Source organism: Syzygium oleosum, unplaced genomic scaffold, assembly GCF_021117445.2.
Source record: "Syzygium oleosum isolate NSW1041296 unplaced genomic scaffold, Sole_v2.1 Sole_v2.02, whole genome shotgun sequence".
Classification (NCBI taxonomy): domain Eukaryota; kingdom Viridiplantae; phylum Streptophyta; class Magnoliopsida; order Myrtales; family Myrtaceae; genus Syzygium; species Syzygium oleosum.
In genome coordinates, this window is record NW_026607486.1 from 8,804,466 (window position 1) to 8,819,445 (window position 14,980).

A 14,980-nucleotide genomic window follows, 5' to 3' on the forward strand; every position below is an offset into this window, starting at 1 on the left:
GAATTGTTCCAATTGTGAGGTGGTGCCTACGCCTAGTACGAACCCTCTCAAGCCCACTGATCGCAACTTAATTTTTTTAATTAATTATTCATTCCAGTTTAGACTAAGGAGTTACCACTAACATATTAGAGCTGATTAGGAGCCCGAATAAGACGCGAGAATTCTCGCTACTCCTGCGAACTAGAGATCCACGAGTTGAGGGATTTGCTTATGCTAAATAAATCCAACACCCTTTCGGTCTTGTATCACTTTTATGAAGACGTTTGAATTCCACAAATCCTTTAACATGTGGAAGGTGTCCACGAGTGGTGCTCAAGAAATTAAAATAAACGACCAAGCAATATCAAAACAATACTAAAGCAAAGTCGAGTAAATAATGGTGCGGGACAAGAAGGAACCCGAGTCCTATCGGGCAAAACATTAACAAAGCCATGTTATTAAGTCTCGGGACAGGACCCTATTTGTAATGGGTTAATGATAAATAATCAATCACTAAATTAAAACTAAACATGAGCCTAATATTAAATGAATAAACCGTGACTTAACCTATAATGCAATAAATAACTAGATACAATGCTAGTCTAATTTTTTTTGTCTTTATTCGGGGAAAATTACTAATTCAATCCTAAACATATCATACACACGTCAATTCAGTTATGAACATTTTAATTTTTCTAATATAATTTTAAATATTTACACAAAATTCCAATATAGTCCTTTCGGCAGATTGCACCGCAAATTGCTGTCATGGTATGTAGGAAATCGTTTCAAGTAAAGTTGTCCACGTCAGCATGCTACATAGGACGAACAATGATAACTGGACGCCACCTCATCAATTGGCCAAAAGGATTACATTAAAATTTTGCCCAAATGTTTAGGATTACATTGACAAAATAGGAAAGTTTAGGATTAAATTGACACATGTAGTATGTACAATATGTTTAGGACCAATTCGGTCGTATCGCTTTGACTTTAATCAATAAAAAGGACCAAATTAAACCTAAGTTAATTTTAAATCCCAAATAAAAGCTAATGGCTAGATAAATGCCGAAATAATTATCTAAATGCTATTCCTTATTAAATACGTGGCCAGATTAATTAACTAAAAATAAAAATAAAATAGCCAATGGACCCGAAATTAACCAATGCCAAAAACAATTTAATTAAATTAAAATAACCATGATTAATTAGAACTTATCTAATATAAGTATGTTACTATTAAGTGTGAACACTCACTCTGCAGAGAAACAAGTCTCCTATCAAGCGTGGACACTCACTCTATACCGGAAAATCCTCCTAATTGAAACTGAGACATTTTTTTTTATCTTTTCTTTTTTTAATTAATTGTAATAAACAACGAATAAAAGTAGTAAAGTAAGTCTAAAATTAAAATAACAAACTTTGACTAATTAAAGACTCATAAAGTGACCTGAATTAATTAGCAAAATGATCACCTACCTTAGGCCTAGAGAGTTCGTTAACTAAGCTTATGCTCACCCTAAAATATATGACAAATTGGTCGAGTTGGGAGTTCAAGGGCCTTTAGATTAGCATTTTCGAATATCTCTTTGAGGACGGGATCAAAGTGCACAGCAAAAGTAGAAGTGTATATTTTGTATTGGGAGTTCTCATGTATAATTGCGTACATCATTTGAGGCCAAACTATTTTTTATTCGAGGTTCAAATTGGATAGAAATTTTAGGTCGTGACAGAAAATATATCATCAAAAGAATTTAACTATCAGCACATTGATGCTTCCCATTGTTACTCCCCCTCTCAGTACTTAGACGAACATTATGTCGACGTTATCAACTTTCCAGAATCGCATGTTTAAGAATATCGACGTATCCTAACAAGATCAGCGTATATTCCACACATATATTCATTCTCCCCCTTTTTGCCATTATCTAAAGAAGACACAAGTATGCAAAAGATAGCTTCATTCAATGATCAGCAGCATACATTACCAGATAATGACTAAACATGTACGGAACATAAGAAAGATTAGTCTTTGCGGGCTCTCTTTTTCTGCTGAGAGGAGGGGATAGATTTGGTAGCAATAGAAATCTCACCGTGAAAGGGCTTCTGTATTTTGTAATCAGTGATCGGAAAGTGTTTAAGAGTGATAGAGTTGCTTGTGTTTGGTAAAGTCATCTACCAAGTTTGAGTAAAAGCAGCACCTGCTACTACCGGAACTTCCTGAAAATTTCTAGGGAATTATAATCAAATTCTTGACCGTTAGTCCAAATGAGTAGATGTAGGCTTAGTTAAAAGCCAAACCGCTATAAATCTACTTGCAAAGTTTTCTATCATTTAATCTCATTACTTACCTGTTTGATAGAAGTATCAACACATATTTTTCTGCTTCCGCCTCTTTTAAAATTTACTTGCAAGCTTTCCGCAAAAAGTTCTAAATTTGCCTAGAACAACCCATTCACCCCCTCTAGAATGTTGTGTTAGCCTGAACAATTTTCCCACTAAAATCTATTGCGAAACGGAGAGGTTGAAAAAGCCATGTGGAACTTGACTCAATTGAGAATGGACGTCCCTCTATGCAGAAACCTAGCGAGCATAGAATGTATCAATTGAAGGCCAAAGGACATTCCTGGACAAATTCTTCTACCACCTCCAAATGGTAAGTACTCGAAATTCGGAACCTTCACGTCCGCATCCTTATCACTCAAGAGCCTCTTGGGCCTAAACTGTTAGTGGTCTGCCCTAGGAATCAATCAAGGTTGATACTCTAATATTAGTTGTGGATTAGGTTGTGTCGGAAATCGACCTTCACTATACTTAGGTAGTCATAATGTCTTGCTAGAGACCGCTTATGACTTGTGGGCCAAAAGAGTTTTGGGCACACTGCTAATGTTTAGTGAACCTACAGGGTCGCACACAATAGCGAACGGATTTAATATTGTCTGTGCGCCTTGATCTACTTAAGAAGTAGATTTTAATTTATTCTCCTATTTAAATTATCTATGCGGTCGTGCGTGTTATGAGATAACGATTAAACGTACGATTGAAGGTGGACGGTTTGGCGAGCCCAAATAGCCCGGCCCACTTCTTTTAATTCCGCTAGATAATGAGGCTGTATAAATAGATAGAGAATCGTTCTCTGTCTAGGGTTTTTCGATAGAGTATCGAAAAGCAAAAGGCGTTCAAGAAAAAGGAACTTCAAGATCTTTCGCTAGCACGTGGATCGTTGGAGAATTTCGTTCGTGTGTGTGGATACCGGTAGAGGCGCAACACTTGGGGTGCTCATCCAGACACAATCAGTTGCTGATTTCTCTTTGATCTGCAAAAGGTACGTATCGAAATTCCTTTTCGATTTCAATATACGCATGGATCCTGTCTAGGTTCTATATTCCGCTGCGTTGTTACTGTTAATGAACCCTACAGTGGTATCAGAGCAATTTGTGATATATTGAAGTTGAATCGGAAACCCTAATTGTTAATACATATGATGTATGCTTGAAGAGTCTAAATTAGGGTTAGATGAATTTGAAATATGAATTGATATGATCAATTGAGAAGGAACGAAGTAGGGATGGGTCGATCCTGTTCCGCTCGCGTCGAAGCAGAGACGGCGTCGCGCCTGGGTTGTTGCCCGAGGCGAAGACCGCGGGCGGAAACGGCGTTGCGCCTGGGTTGTTGCCCGAGGCGGAGACGGCGACGCGTCTGGGCCTGTTGCCCGAGGCGGAGACGGCGGGCGAAGACGACAGCGCGTTTGGGTCTGCTGCCCGAGGCAGAGACGGCAGCGCGCCTGGTCTTCCGGCGCGTCGAGGACTCGCGGCGTTCGGCCAGTTGCGTACGGTGAGGGCGCGGGAGGCGGCAGCGACGGAAAGTCTCCCGAGAACACAGAATTGAGAATTCTGTCTATGTTTTCGGGGCTCTCCTGGAAAGCGCATTGAGAATTCTATCTAGCTTTGGGGCGCGCGCCCGAGGGGCGCCGCCCTTCGAACCCCGCTCGGCCGACCGGCCGGCCGAGACCACCAGAGGGGCTCGCCCCTGACCCGAGGGCGCCGCCCTCGACCCCCGCAAGGAGGCGCCCCTTGACCCTCGCATGGAATTGTTCGTTCCCATATATATGATTGATATACCTTTGTTATGATAAGTGATGCTTTGTTTTTGTTCATAACATGTATACATTCATCGCTAAATAAACATTAAGAGTCCCTAATAAAATTAAGTAATAATATGATGCCTTTCCAATCATACACCTATTAAGACTTGAATCGTCAATAGATGAGACTGCCAAAGCAGGGTGTCTTTAACTATTTGAGTAAAATAGGATGGAAAATGGTTATCCATAAGTCAAGATTGGTTTACTTAACGAGGCTACCAAAACGGTTTTGGGCCTTGAGGCATAGTATTTGGGGATAAGATATGAAATGTCAACCCTAATAACCAAGAGTTGTATTCGATACAATTGACAAAGAGTTGTCTACCTAAATAACTTAGTCTTGAGCGGTAAGCCAAAGTTTACTCGAGTCTTGGTAAAATATGGATCTTGGTCCACTTTACTTTTTGGGACACATGTTATAAAAGTATAGTGGGAGTTTATTATTTATAATGTTAATGAACAATTCACTTTGCATATTTGTTGTAGATAATGGCAAATAGCTCTGCATCACACTTTTCACTGCGATCTGTCCTTGAGAAGGACAAATTGAATGGTTTGAATTTTTTGGACTGGTATAGAAGCTTGAGAATTGTTCTCAAGCAAGAGAAAAATGATTATGTCCTGGAGAAACCACTCCGTCAGAAGGCACCTCCTTCCAATGCTCCCCATGCTGAAAGGAATGCTTATCAGAAGCATAAAGATGATGCATTTGATGCATCATGTCTAATGTTAGCTACCATGAACTCAGACCTTCAGAAGCAGTTTGAGAACGTGGATGCCTATGATATGATCATGAACCTGAAAAATTTGTTTCAGGAGCAGGCACGCACTGAAAGATACCAAACGGTAAAGACCTTAATTGAGTGCAAGCTAGCAAGTGGGAGCTCAGTTAGCCCACATGTCATAAAGATGATAGATTATATTGAAAACCTGGAGCGACTGGGCTCTCCCATTAGCCAAGAGTTGGCTACTGACATTATTCTTCAGTCATTGCCTCAAGATTATGACACATTTGTTATGAACTATAACATGCATAATTTGAATAAGTCTTTGACTGAACTGCATGGGATGCTCAAAACTGCTGAGCAGAATATCAAGAAGGACCCTACCCCTAATGTTCTCATGGTTCAAAAGGGGAAAGGCTTTAAGAAGCCAGGTAAGGTCAAGGGTAAGGGCAAGGGCACTAAGCCTAAACCCAAATCCAAGACCAAACCGGGTCCGACTGCTGATGCTGTATGCTTCCATTGTGGGGAGAATGGACATTGGAAGAGGAATTGCAAGAAATATTTGGAGGATCTGAAGAAAAAGGGAAGTGAGACTTCCGATTCAGGTATTTATGTTATAGAAGTAAATGTTACTACTAGTTCTACTTCATGGGTATTGGATACCGGTTGTGGTACTCACATTTGTATGAATGTGCAGGGACTAAAACGAAGTAGAACACTTACAAAAGGTGAAGAGGAGCTACGTGTTGGGAATGGAGCAAGAGTTGCTGCATTAGCCGTAGGAACATATGATGTAGCTTTACCTTCTGGCATGTTTTTAGAACTGAATAATTGCTACTATGTACCTGCTATACGCAGGAATATTATTTTTGTTTCTTGTTTGGACAAGGAAGGTTTCTGTTTTGATATAAAGAATAATAGTTGTTCGTTTTATCTTAATGGATTATTTTATGGTAGCGCCCATATTGTGGATGGGATATATGTTCTAAGTCTTGATGTGCCAATCTATAATATAAATACAAAAAGGTTTAAATCTAATGATTTGAATCCAACCTACGTATGGCATTGTCGATTAGGTCACATAAACGAGAAACGAATTCACAAGCTTCATAGCGATGGACTATTAAATTCATTTGATTTTGAATCATTTGATACATGTGAATCTTGTTTAGTTGGAAAAATGACAAAAGCTCCTTTTACTAATCAAAGTGAGAGGACAAAAGAATTATTGGCCCTTATACATACTGATGTGTGTGGACCACTAAGTTCTACAGCCAGAGGAGGTTATCAGTACTTCATTACATTTACTGATGACTTCAGTAGATATGGATATGTTTACTTGATGAAACATAAATCTAACTCTTTTGAAAAGTTCAAGGAATTTCAGAATGAAGTACAAAATCAACTTGGCAAGAATATCAAGGCTCTTCGATCTGATCGAGGAGGAGAATATTTAAGCCAAGAGTTCAATGACCATCTCAAAGAGTGTGGAATTGTTTCACAGCTCACTCCCCCTGGAACACCACAGTGGAATGGTGTCTCTGAGAGGAGAAATCGAACTTTGTTAGACATGGTTCGATCAATGATGAGTCATTCAGATCTTCCATTATCTTTCTGGGGATATGCACTCGAGACAGCTGCGTTTACACTAAATAGAAGTCCATCAAAAGCTGTAAAGAAGACACCATATGAGATGTGGACAAGAAAAGTTCCTAGTATGTCTTTTCTAAAGATTTGGGGTTGCGAAGCTTATGTAAAACGTTTACTTTCTGATAAGCTTGGACCCAAATCTGATAAATGCTTCTTTGTGGGATATCCTAAAGAAACGAAAGGATATTACTTTTACAATCCATCAGAGAACAAAGTGTTTGTTGCTCGAAATGGTGTCTTTTTAGAGAAAGAGTTTCTTACTAAAGGAACCAGTGGGAGTAAGGTAAACCTCGAAGAAGTTATTGTGCCACAAGAAGGTGTTCCAGTTCATGAGGAACCTCAATTAGATCTACAAAGAGTTGTAGAGTCTACTCCATTGGCACCTATAGTTCGTAGGTCTGAAAGAACACATCGTGAGCCTATGAGATATGGTTTTCACATGACAGAACATCGTCATCTATTGTTAATAGAAAATGACGAACCTACGACCTATACAGAAGCTATGATGGGCCCAGACTCCGATAAATGGCTTCAGGCCATGAAATCCGAAATGGACTCGATGTATCAAAACAAAGTTTGGACTTTGATTGATCCGCCCGAAGGTGTCAAACCTATAGGGTGCAAGTGGGTTTTCAAGAAGAAAACTGATATGGATGGGAATGTTCACATCTATAAAGCACGGCTAGTAGCTAAAGGTTTCAAACAAACTCATGGTATTGACTATGACGAGACCTTTTCGCCAGTGGCCATGCTTAAGTCCATTCGGATTATCCTAGCGTTTGCTGCATATTATGACTATGAGATATGGCAAATGGATGTAAAGACAGCTTCCTTAATGGAAAACTAGAAGAGGATGTGTACATGACACAACCTGAAGGCTTTATATCATCAGATAACACTGGGAAGATATGCAAGCTTCAACGTTCTATTTATGGATTGAAGCAGGCATCACGGAGCTGGAATATTCGTTTCGATGAAACTGTCAAAGAGTTTGGCTTCATCAGAAACAAAGAAGAAGCTTGTGTATACAAGAAGTCTAGTGGGAGTGCAATTGTGTTTCTAGTGTTGTATGTGGATGACATACTACTCATTGGAAACGACATTCCTATGCTTCAGTCAGTTAAGACATCGCTAGGAAAATTTTTCTCCATGAAGGACATGGGAGAAGCAAACTATATCTTGGGGATCAGGATCTATAGAGATAGATCTAAGAGACTTATTGGACTGAGTCAAAGTACATATGTTGACAAAGTCATCAATAGGTTTAATATGCAAGATTCCAAGAAAGGTTTTCTCCCAATGACACATGGCATAAGTCTTAGCAAGACTCAGTGTCCTTCAACACAAGATGAGCGAGACCGCATGAGTAGGATTCCTTATGCATCAGCTGTGGGATCCATCATGTATGCTATGTTATGCACTCGTCCTGACGTTGCTTATGCATTGAGCATGACAAGTAGATACCGTCGATCCAGGGAACCTCACTGGATTGTCTTGCCAAGAATATCCTTAAGTACTTGAGAAGAACTAAGGATTTATTCTTAGTCTATGGAGGTGAGGAACAGATCACTGTAAATGGTTACACTGATGCTAGTTTCCAAACCGACAAAGACGACCTACGATCGCAGTCAGGTTTTGTCTTTTGCGTGAATGGTGGAGCGGTGTGCTGGAAAAGTTCCAAGCAGGAAACTCTTGCAGATTCTACAACAGAAGCTGAGTATATTGTCGCTTCGAAGCATCAAAGGAAGCTGTTTGGATTCGAAAGTTCATAGAAGAATCGGGAATCGCCCCACTAGTTCGATTCCAGTGGACCTCTATTGTGACAGCAATGGGGCCATAGCTTTGGGTAAAGAACCTAGGTCTCATCAGAAGACCAAACACATACTCAGGAAGTATCATCTCATTCGAGAATTCATTGAAAGAGGTGATGTTAAGATGTGCAAAGTTGCAACGGAGTTGAATACAGCTGATCCGTTGACGAAGGCTCTTCCACAACCTAAGCATGAGCGTCATTGTAACGCTTTAGGCCTTAGACACATTAGTGATTGGTCTTGATGTGAGTGGGAGTATATGTGATATACACTTTCATTGTTCATTAATAAAATATATATTATATTTGATTTCGATTTAATTTGAGTATATAGTTGAATGCGAAATCTTTATCCCCTGAATATTGAATATCCTTAATAGATAATCAAATACGTGATTTGATCGTGAAATTCTATTGATAGAGTGGATATTAATGTTCTAAATGTCCCTAGTCAATTTGCCATTGTGCATTGGGACGCAAATGGCATTTGAGACTAGCATGTGAGTCAACTGATGACCAAGTTTCACGGGTCATGAATATAGAGATATAAAGTTGATCACATGGAATACATGTTGGAGAACATTGTATTGGTGACCCGCTATGAGAATACCGTAGGATTGTTATATAATGTCATCGTATTTCTCATCACAGCTATAGAGTATAGTCCTTTGACCTGAGTCTACCATGGTTTCCTAGACGTGGATTGGCGTGCTTTAACGTTGCCAAACGTCAGCCGTAACAGGTGATTATAAAGGTAATGGCTGGGTATGTCATGAAGTGTGCTGAGTGATGTGAGTAGACAAGATGGGATTTGTCCCTCTCATATAACGAGGGTATGATTTCCCGGCCTCCCGTAGAGTTGAGAATGTGAAATGCATGGCCATGCTCAAGTGAGTTGAAGAGTCAACTACTTGTTTTGACAGTCTAACTGCGGTATCGGGAAAATGAGTTTAAGCTATATAAGGATGACACTTGTCCTGCCTTATGCTTAACTCGGAAATCAAGTGACAAAAGAGACTTAGTTTATATGATTGGTTCTAGTGCAAGTGGGAGATTGTTAGTGGTCTGCCCTAGGAATCAATCAAGGTTGATACTCTAATATTAGTTGTGGATTAGGTTGTGTCGGAAATCGACCTTCACTATACTTAGGTAGTCATAATGTCTTGCTAGAGACCGCTTATGACTTGTGGGCCAAAAGAGTTTTGGGCACACTGCTAATGTTTAGTGAACCTACAGGGTCGCACACAATAGCGAACGGATTTAATATTGTCTGTGCGCCTTGATCTACTTAAGAAGTAGATTTTAATTTATTCTCCTATTTAAATTATCTATGCGGTCGTGCGCGTTATGAGATAACGATTAAACGTACGATTGAATGTGGACGGTTTGGCGGGCCCAAATAGCCCGGCCCACTTCTTTTAATTCCGCTAGATAATGAGGCTGTATAAATAGATAGAGAATCGTTCTCTGTCTAGGGTTTTTCGATAGAGTATCGAAAAGCAAAAGGCGTTCAAGAAAAAGGAATTTCAAGATCTTTCGCTAGCACGTGGATCGTTGGAGAATTTCGTTCGTGTGTGTGGATACCGGTAGAGGCGCAACACTTGGGGCGCTCATCCAGACACAATCAGTTGCTGATTTCTCTTTGATCTGCAAAAGGTACGTATCGAAATTCCTTTTCGATTTCAATATACGCATGGATCCTGTCTAGGGTTCTATATTCCGCTGCGTTGTTACTGTTAATGAACCATACATAAACTTCATTGGTTCGGGCCACGCTCTTGGATCGGTTTGAATTTCCATAAGTTGAAGATCAACCTCGTACCTTTGGGCACATGGTACCCCTTGATGATGCAATCTTCCCTTGATAAATGTGGTGAGCCGAGTGGGGTTGGCGGGTGTAATCGGAGAGTCTCCTTCACTACGGCATGTAGGTAAGTTAGGCTGGAAATGTCTGATTCTTTCACAGGTCCTTGTTTACCGATTTGAGCGTCCAGTGCCTCTTGAGTCTTCTTTAGGACGTGAAGGTTGTTTAGCAACAAAGAGACCGCCCATGTTAGGGTGGTTATTGTAGTATCCGTACCGCCCGATATGATTGTCCTCAAAGAAGACATACATATTATTCGTATGAGTGATTTATGAAGACTTGAATAGACCTAATCACAAAACTGTCAAAACAAAAGTGCACATCAACCTGTTTGTCATCAATTCTTGTAACGCAGTAGAAATGAATGACAAACACAAATAGATCAATCCATAACATGCACGAAGGCGCAAAATTCAAAGAAAATTCTCTCGTAAATATGTCATTTATCAATAGGATAATCTACATTATAAGGAAACACAATACATATTTATACCAAAGAAAACCTAAAGAAATTATAATGATAAACGAAAAAGAAATTCTATCCTACCAAATCTAAATCTAACTGATAACTACTAGAAATTGACAAATCACCTAATATTTTAACATAATTTCTAAAATAAAGAAAGACAAATAAATAATATATATAAAATCTTTCAAAATATAAGCCAACGTCACTCCGCCAGTTATAAATCGGATTTCCTTTGGCCCATAACTTGTATAGCTTTAGAAAAGACTTGGATATTGTTTTATAAAATAGTAGTCCAAAAATATAGTTCAAGTAAAACAGAAACATATAAATTGTACATTCATAAGAAAACTTGCTAGCTGATATAAAAGGCCCATCAATGTGGTGTGTTTGAAACATCACCTTGCATTCTTGATCATTGAAGTAATACACAGAAGGTGCAATAGAAATCTGGTACTTATCTCACAAAAAATCTAAGATAGAGCTTAAGTTCAAAGTCAATTATATATTCAAAAGAACCTATCTTCGCTCAAAAGCTTATTTTAATAAGTTAAGAACCAACTAATTATATATTAGTTGCTTTACACTATATTAATTCTTTAATGTAAAATTCTTTTCGCTTACCACTTATAAGTCAACGGATCTCAAGCTCTTTCGTGAAAAGTCGACGGTTGTCCCGCTAAATGCACTTTGTTTGGATTTAATGAACCATTGAATCCGACAGTAGCTATTGGATTCGGGAGTGCAAATATACTCTCCTCATCAACATAGTCGGCACCCCTTCTCTTTTTCACCCTCAAAGTCTGCCACATTTTCTCTTGTAAAAGTCCATACCCTCCATAATTCATTTCTAACACAAATTGAAATGAACGGATAACATAGCCATCACATTGTACATAGCTGGATCCATTTCTATAATACCCTATGTTTGCCTAAGTTATCTAGCAATAAAAAAAGTACCAAAAAAGTCGAAAACATATTGCATCAGTTCCAATTCAGTTATAAACTTTTAATTGGTATCAATTGAGTTCATCCGACCAATTTAGGTCGGAAAATGCTGATGCGGATGCCGGCTGTCCTATGTGGTACAGCTAGCGCTAACGTGAACATTTTTATTTTTTTAATAATTTCTTTTTCTTTTTCTTTTGTTCTTTCTTTTTCTTTTTTCTTCCTTTTTCTTCTTGGTGAGGCCAGCCCTCACCGGCCATGGCCTATGCCGACCACAGAAGAAAAAAAAAAAAGAAAAAAATTCAAAAAAAATTATAAAAAATTTCAATGTGAGCGCCAACTGTGCCACGTAGGATGACCGACATCTACGTAAGCAATTTCTTACCTAAATTGATCGGATGGACTCAATCGGTACAAATGTAAAAAGGTTTATAACAAAATTGGTCTAATTAAAAGGTTTATAACTGAATTAATATCAATTTAATAGATTTAGGACTTTTTTTGTGCTTTTCCCTATAGCAATCACTCTAGATAGGTTCACCTAATTAAGTAAGCAACACCATGTCACATGAGTCTCGTGATATCTACATCATGTATAGACTTTTCCTTGATACAGATCAAAGTCCCGGCATATTCAACGATTGTTCACGGCTCCATGAGGGTTGACCAATAGTGATAATGTTAAGAGTGAGACTTTGTCCTAATGTAAAATAAGCAAAGCATGAATTATGCACACACTACGCATTTGGAGAAGAAAGCAGTCATTCGACGAGTGGGAAATCAAGGCGTACCAAGCATGTAGCTTTGATGATGATATTAGCGTCGAAACCTCTGATTTCCATGCCATTAAGGGTCGAAAGCATGATGTCCATGAAATCTTATTCACCTTTATCCTCGCTCAAATATTTGCTATTCCTTTTGTGCTCCTCTAACCAACCACTTAGAATTTTGTCCAATTCGTCAGCGGTCCTCTTCATGGACTTCCCATGGCCGCCCAAGTCCAACCATCTCAACAAAGGAAGCGCATCCGCCACCGGAAACATCCCCAGGGATTGGAAGAATTCCCTCAAGGCATGGTGGCAACGCCGCTTCTCTTCGTCATCGACCGCGGCAATACTGCTGTCGTAGCCCTTACCGGCTATAACTTTGAGGAAAATATTCATAGACAACCTTGCAAACCAATGCTTCAAATCCACTGAGACATGGCCTGTGGCAGAGACTGGTTTTTAAATCAAAAACACGTTTCTTGTGTACTGTAGCACATAATCGCTTTACTGAAGTTGCTTAGCTTGGCTTGGCTTAGCTTGTTTCTCTACACTAGTAGTTGAATCGTTTGGTAAAATCTATTTTTCTCCAATTTGAGCCGACAACTATGATATAATGGATTAAACCACCGTATAAAAGGGAAAATAAAGCATTTTAAATATAGACATGAAATTGCCTGAATCATTCTTCTTCTCAGTCCAAAGCCTGTGCAACTCTTTAATGGCAATATCCGTCATCGAGGCCACTACGGGGTTGAGCAATGACTTGATCCTCCCTTTAGAGAGTAGTTCCAAGGTGGAGATTTTCCTCGCTTTGCGCCAATACGGACCGTAAGGAGCCAACCCAAAAATGGCATAGTTGTAGCCAATAACCTCAGTGGCTAATAGCTGCGAACGAGACGCGAGGGCGAGGTCGTGCTTGGTGTAACATTCTTTGGCTATCTCAGAATTGCTAACCACTACGGCCGGAAACAACCCCGATCCTGACAGCGAAGATTGGCCCGTGCTTGTCGGCCATGGACGCGAAGGTCTTGTGAGGAAGACGGGATCTTGCTAGCCTGGGCAAATGCCCTATGACGGGCCATGCGCCTGCAACTTCTGGTGGTGTTTTGAGCTTGCGAGACGACTTGATTTGTAAAGAACATGGACAGATAGGATGAGGATATCTAGGATCACTCCATACAAGTGGGTGAAGTTCAGGTTTTGAAGCAGAAAGTCCATTTGCAGCGGGTTCATAATTGAGTTGTGTGCTGTATTTCTGAAGGAAGAGCATATGACTTATATACCTCCTCGGATTATTGATTAAAGTACAATTAATCACATATTAGGTTCCAACTGTGCTTGTAAAATATATTTTGAGATTGAATCCGATTGAATAAACATGTTCCAAATTAAAATGAGCAAATCTGGTCGTATAAATAAAGTCCAAGCTTGCCCTTTGATTTCGTATGTTCTTGGGTTAATATCACGAAAAATTTCAAACCGGTACACTTGTGACAAATTAATCCCAAACTAATTTTTTGACCATTAAAAACCCTAAACTGGTACACCGTGACAATTTTATCCTCTGCTAGTTTTTATTAAATTTTACCGTCAAATTTCTGAGTTGGATGACATGTGGCAATTGACGGGTGTATCGGTTTGGATTTTATCCTGTGTTTGTTACAAGTATACTAATTTGTGATTTTTCGTAGTATTAATTCAATTTAACAAAGGGTAAATTTATCATAAATATACCAGTTTATGATTTTTTATGATCAAAAAATTAATTTAGAATAAATTTGTCATAAATATATTAATTTAAAGTTTTTTTATTATCAAAAAATTAATTTATAATAAATTTATTATAGACGTACTAATTTAAAAAATTTTATGGTACGAACCTTTTGTTCCTGCATTAATTTCTCTCTGCACCCGCTGCTCGAAGATGAAGAAATCAGCAAGAGGCCGTGTTTGTTTTCTTCCCGCACATAAATTGACACTTCGCTTTCGTTGTTCTAACACCATGTGTCACATGATATAAGATATGACGTGAGGTGCTAGAGAAATGGAAGAAGATAAGGAACGAGGGCTTTGTTTGTCTCATTCTATTTGCACGTTAATCGAAGGCGACCCCAAGCAATAATGATTAATGAGGCATGGGGCCATGGGAACCTCTCATCCTTTCTGTCAACTGCCCCCACAAAGGAGAAAGAGAAGTCTGGTTATTGTGAAAGTTGGCTTTGCGGGAGCCTCTTTGGGTATAAGGAAAGGCGTGAGCAGGGTGACTTGCGTGAATATTCTTCACGTTGATTTTCTTATTGCAATTACACCATGTAATGATTTAACCATTTAAGTTCTTGTGATTAAAATTTGTGTAATTTTTTTAGTGAGATTTCATTAGGAATTATAAGAAGCTAAATCCTGAGTGAGTTATTAAATATAATTGAGAGTTAAGAAATACCGAGAAAGCGATTGAGTACTCAAGTAATTATAATATCCGTTGTGTCACTTGTTTCTATAGTGAAATTATGTACTGCTCTTCTTATGAACCGATGCGAGAGCATCTAACTTAACTCCATCAACAAAATCAGCACCATCGATGCTCATTCAACCTAAAATAGAATTCGGTCATAACTTGTTTCAATGGG

At 39.0% G+C, this 14,980-nt stretch overlaps 1 pseudogene; it reads right to left on the reverse strand.

Moving 5' to 3' along the window:
* Nucleotides 1-12,382: 12,382 nt before the first annotated feature.
* On the reverse strand, nt 12,383-13,571 carry LOC115689900 (cytochrome P450 82A3-like; annotated as a pseudogene).
* Nucleotides 13,572-14,980: the final 1,409 nt, after the last annotated feature.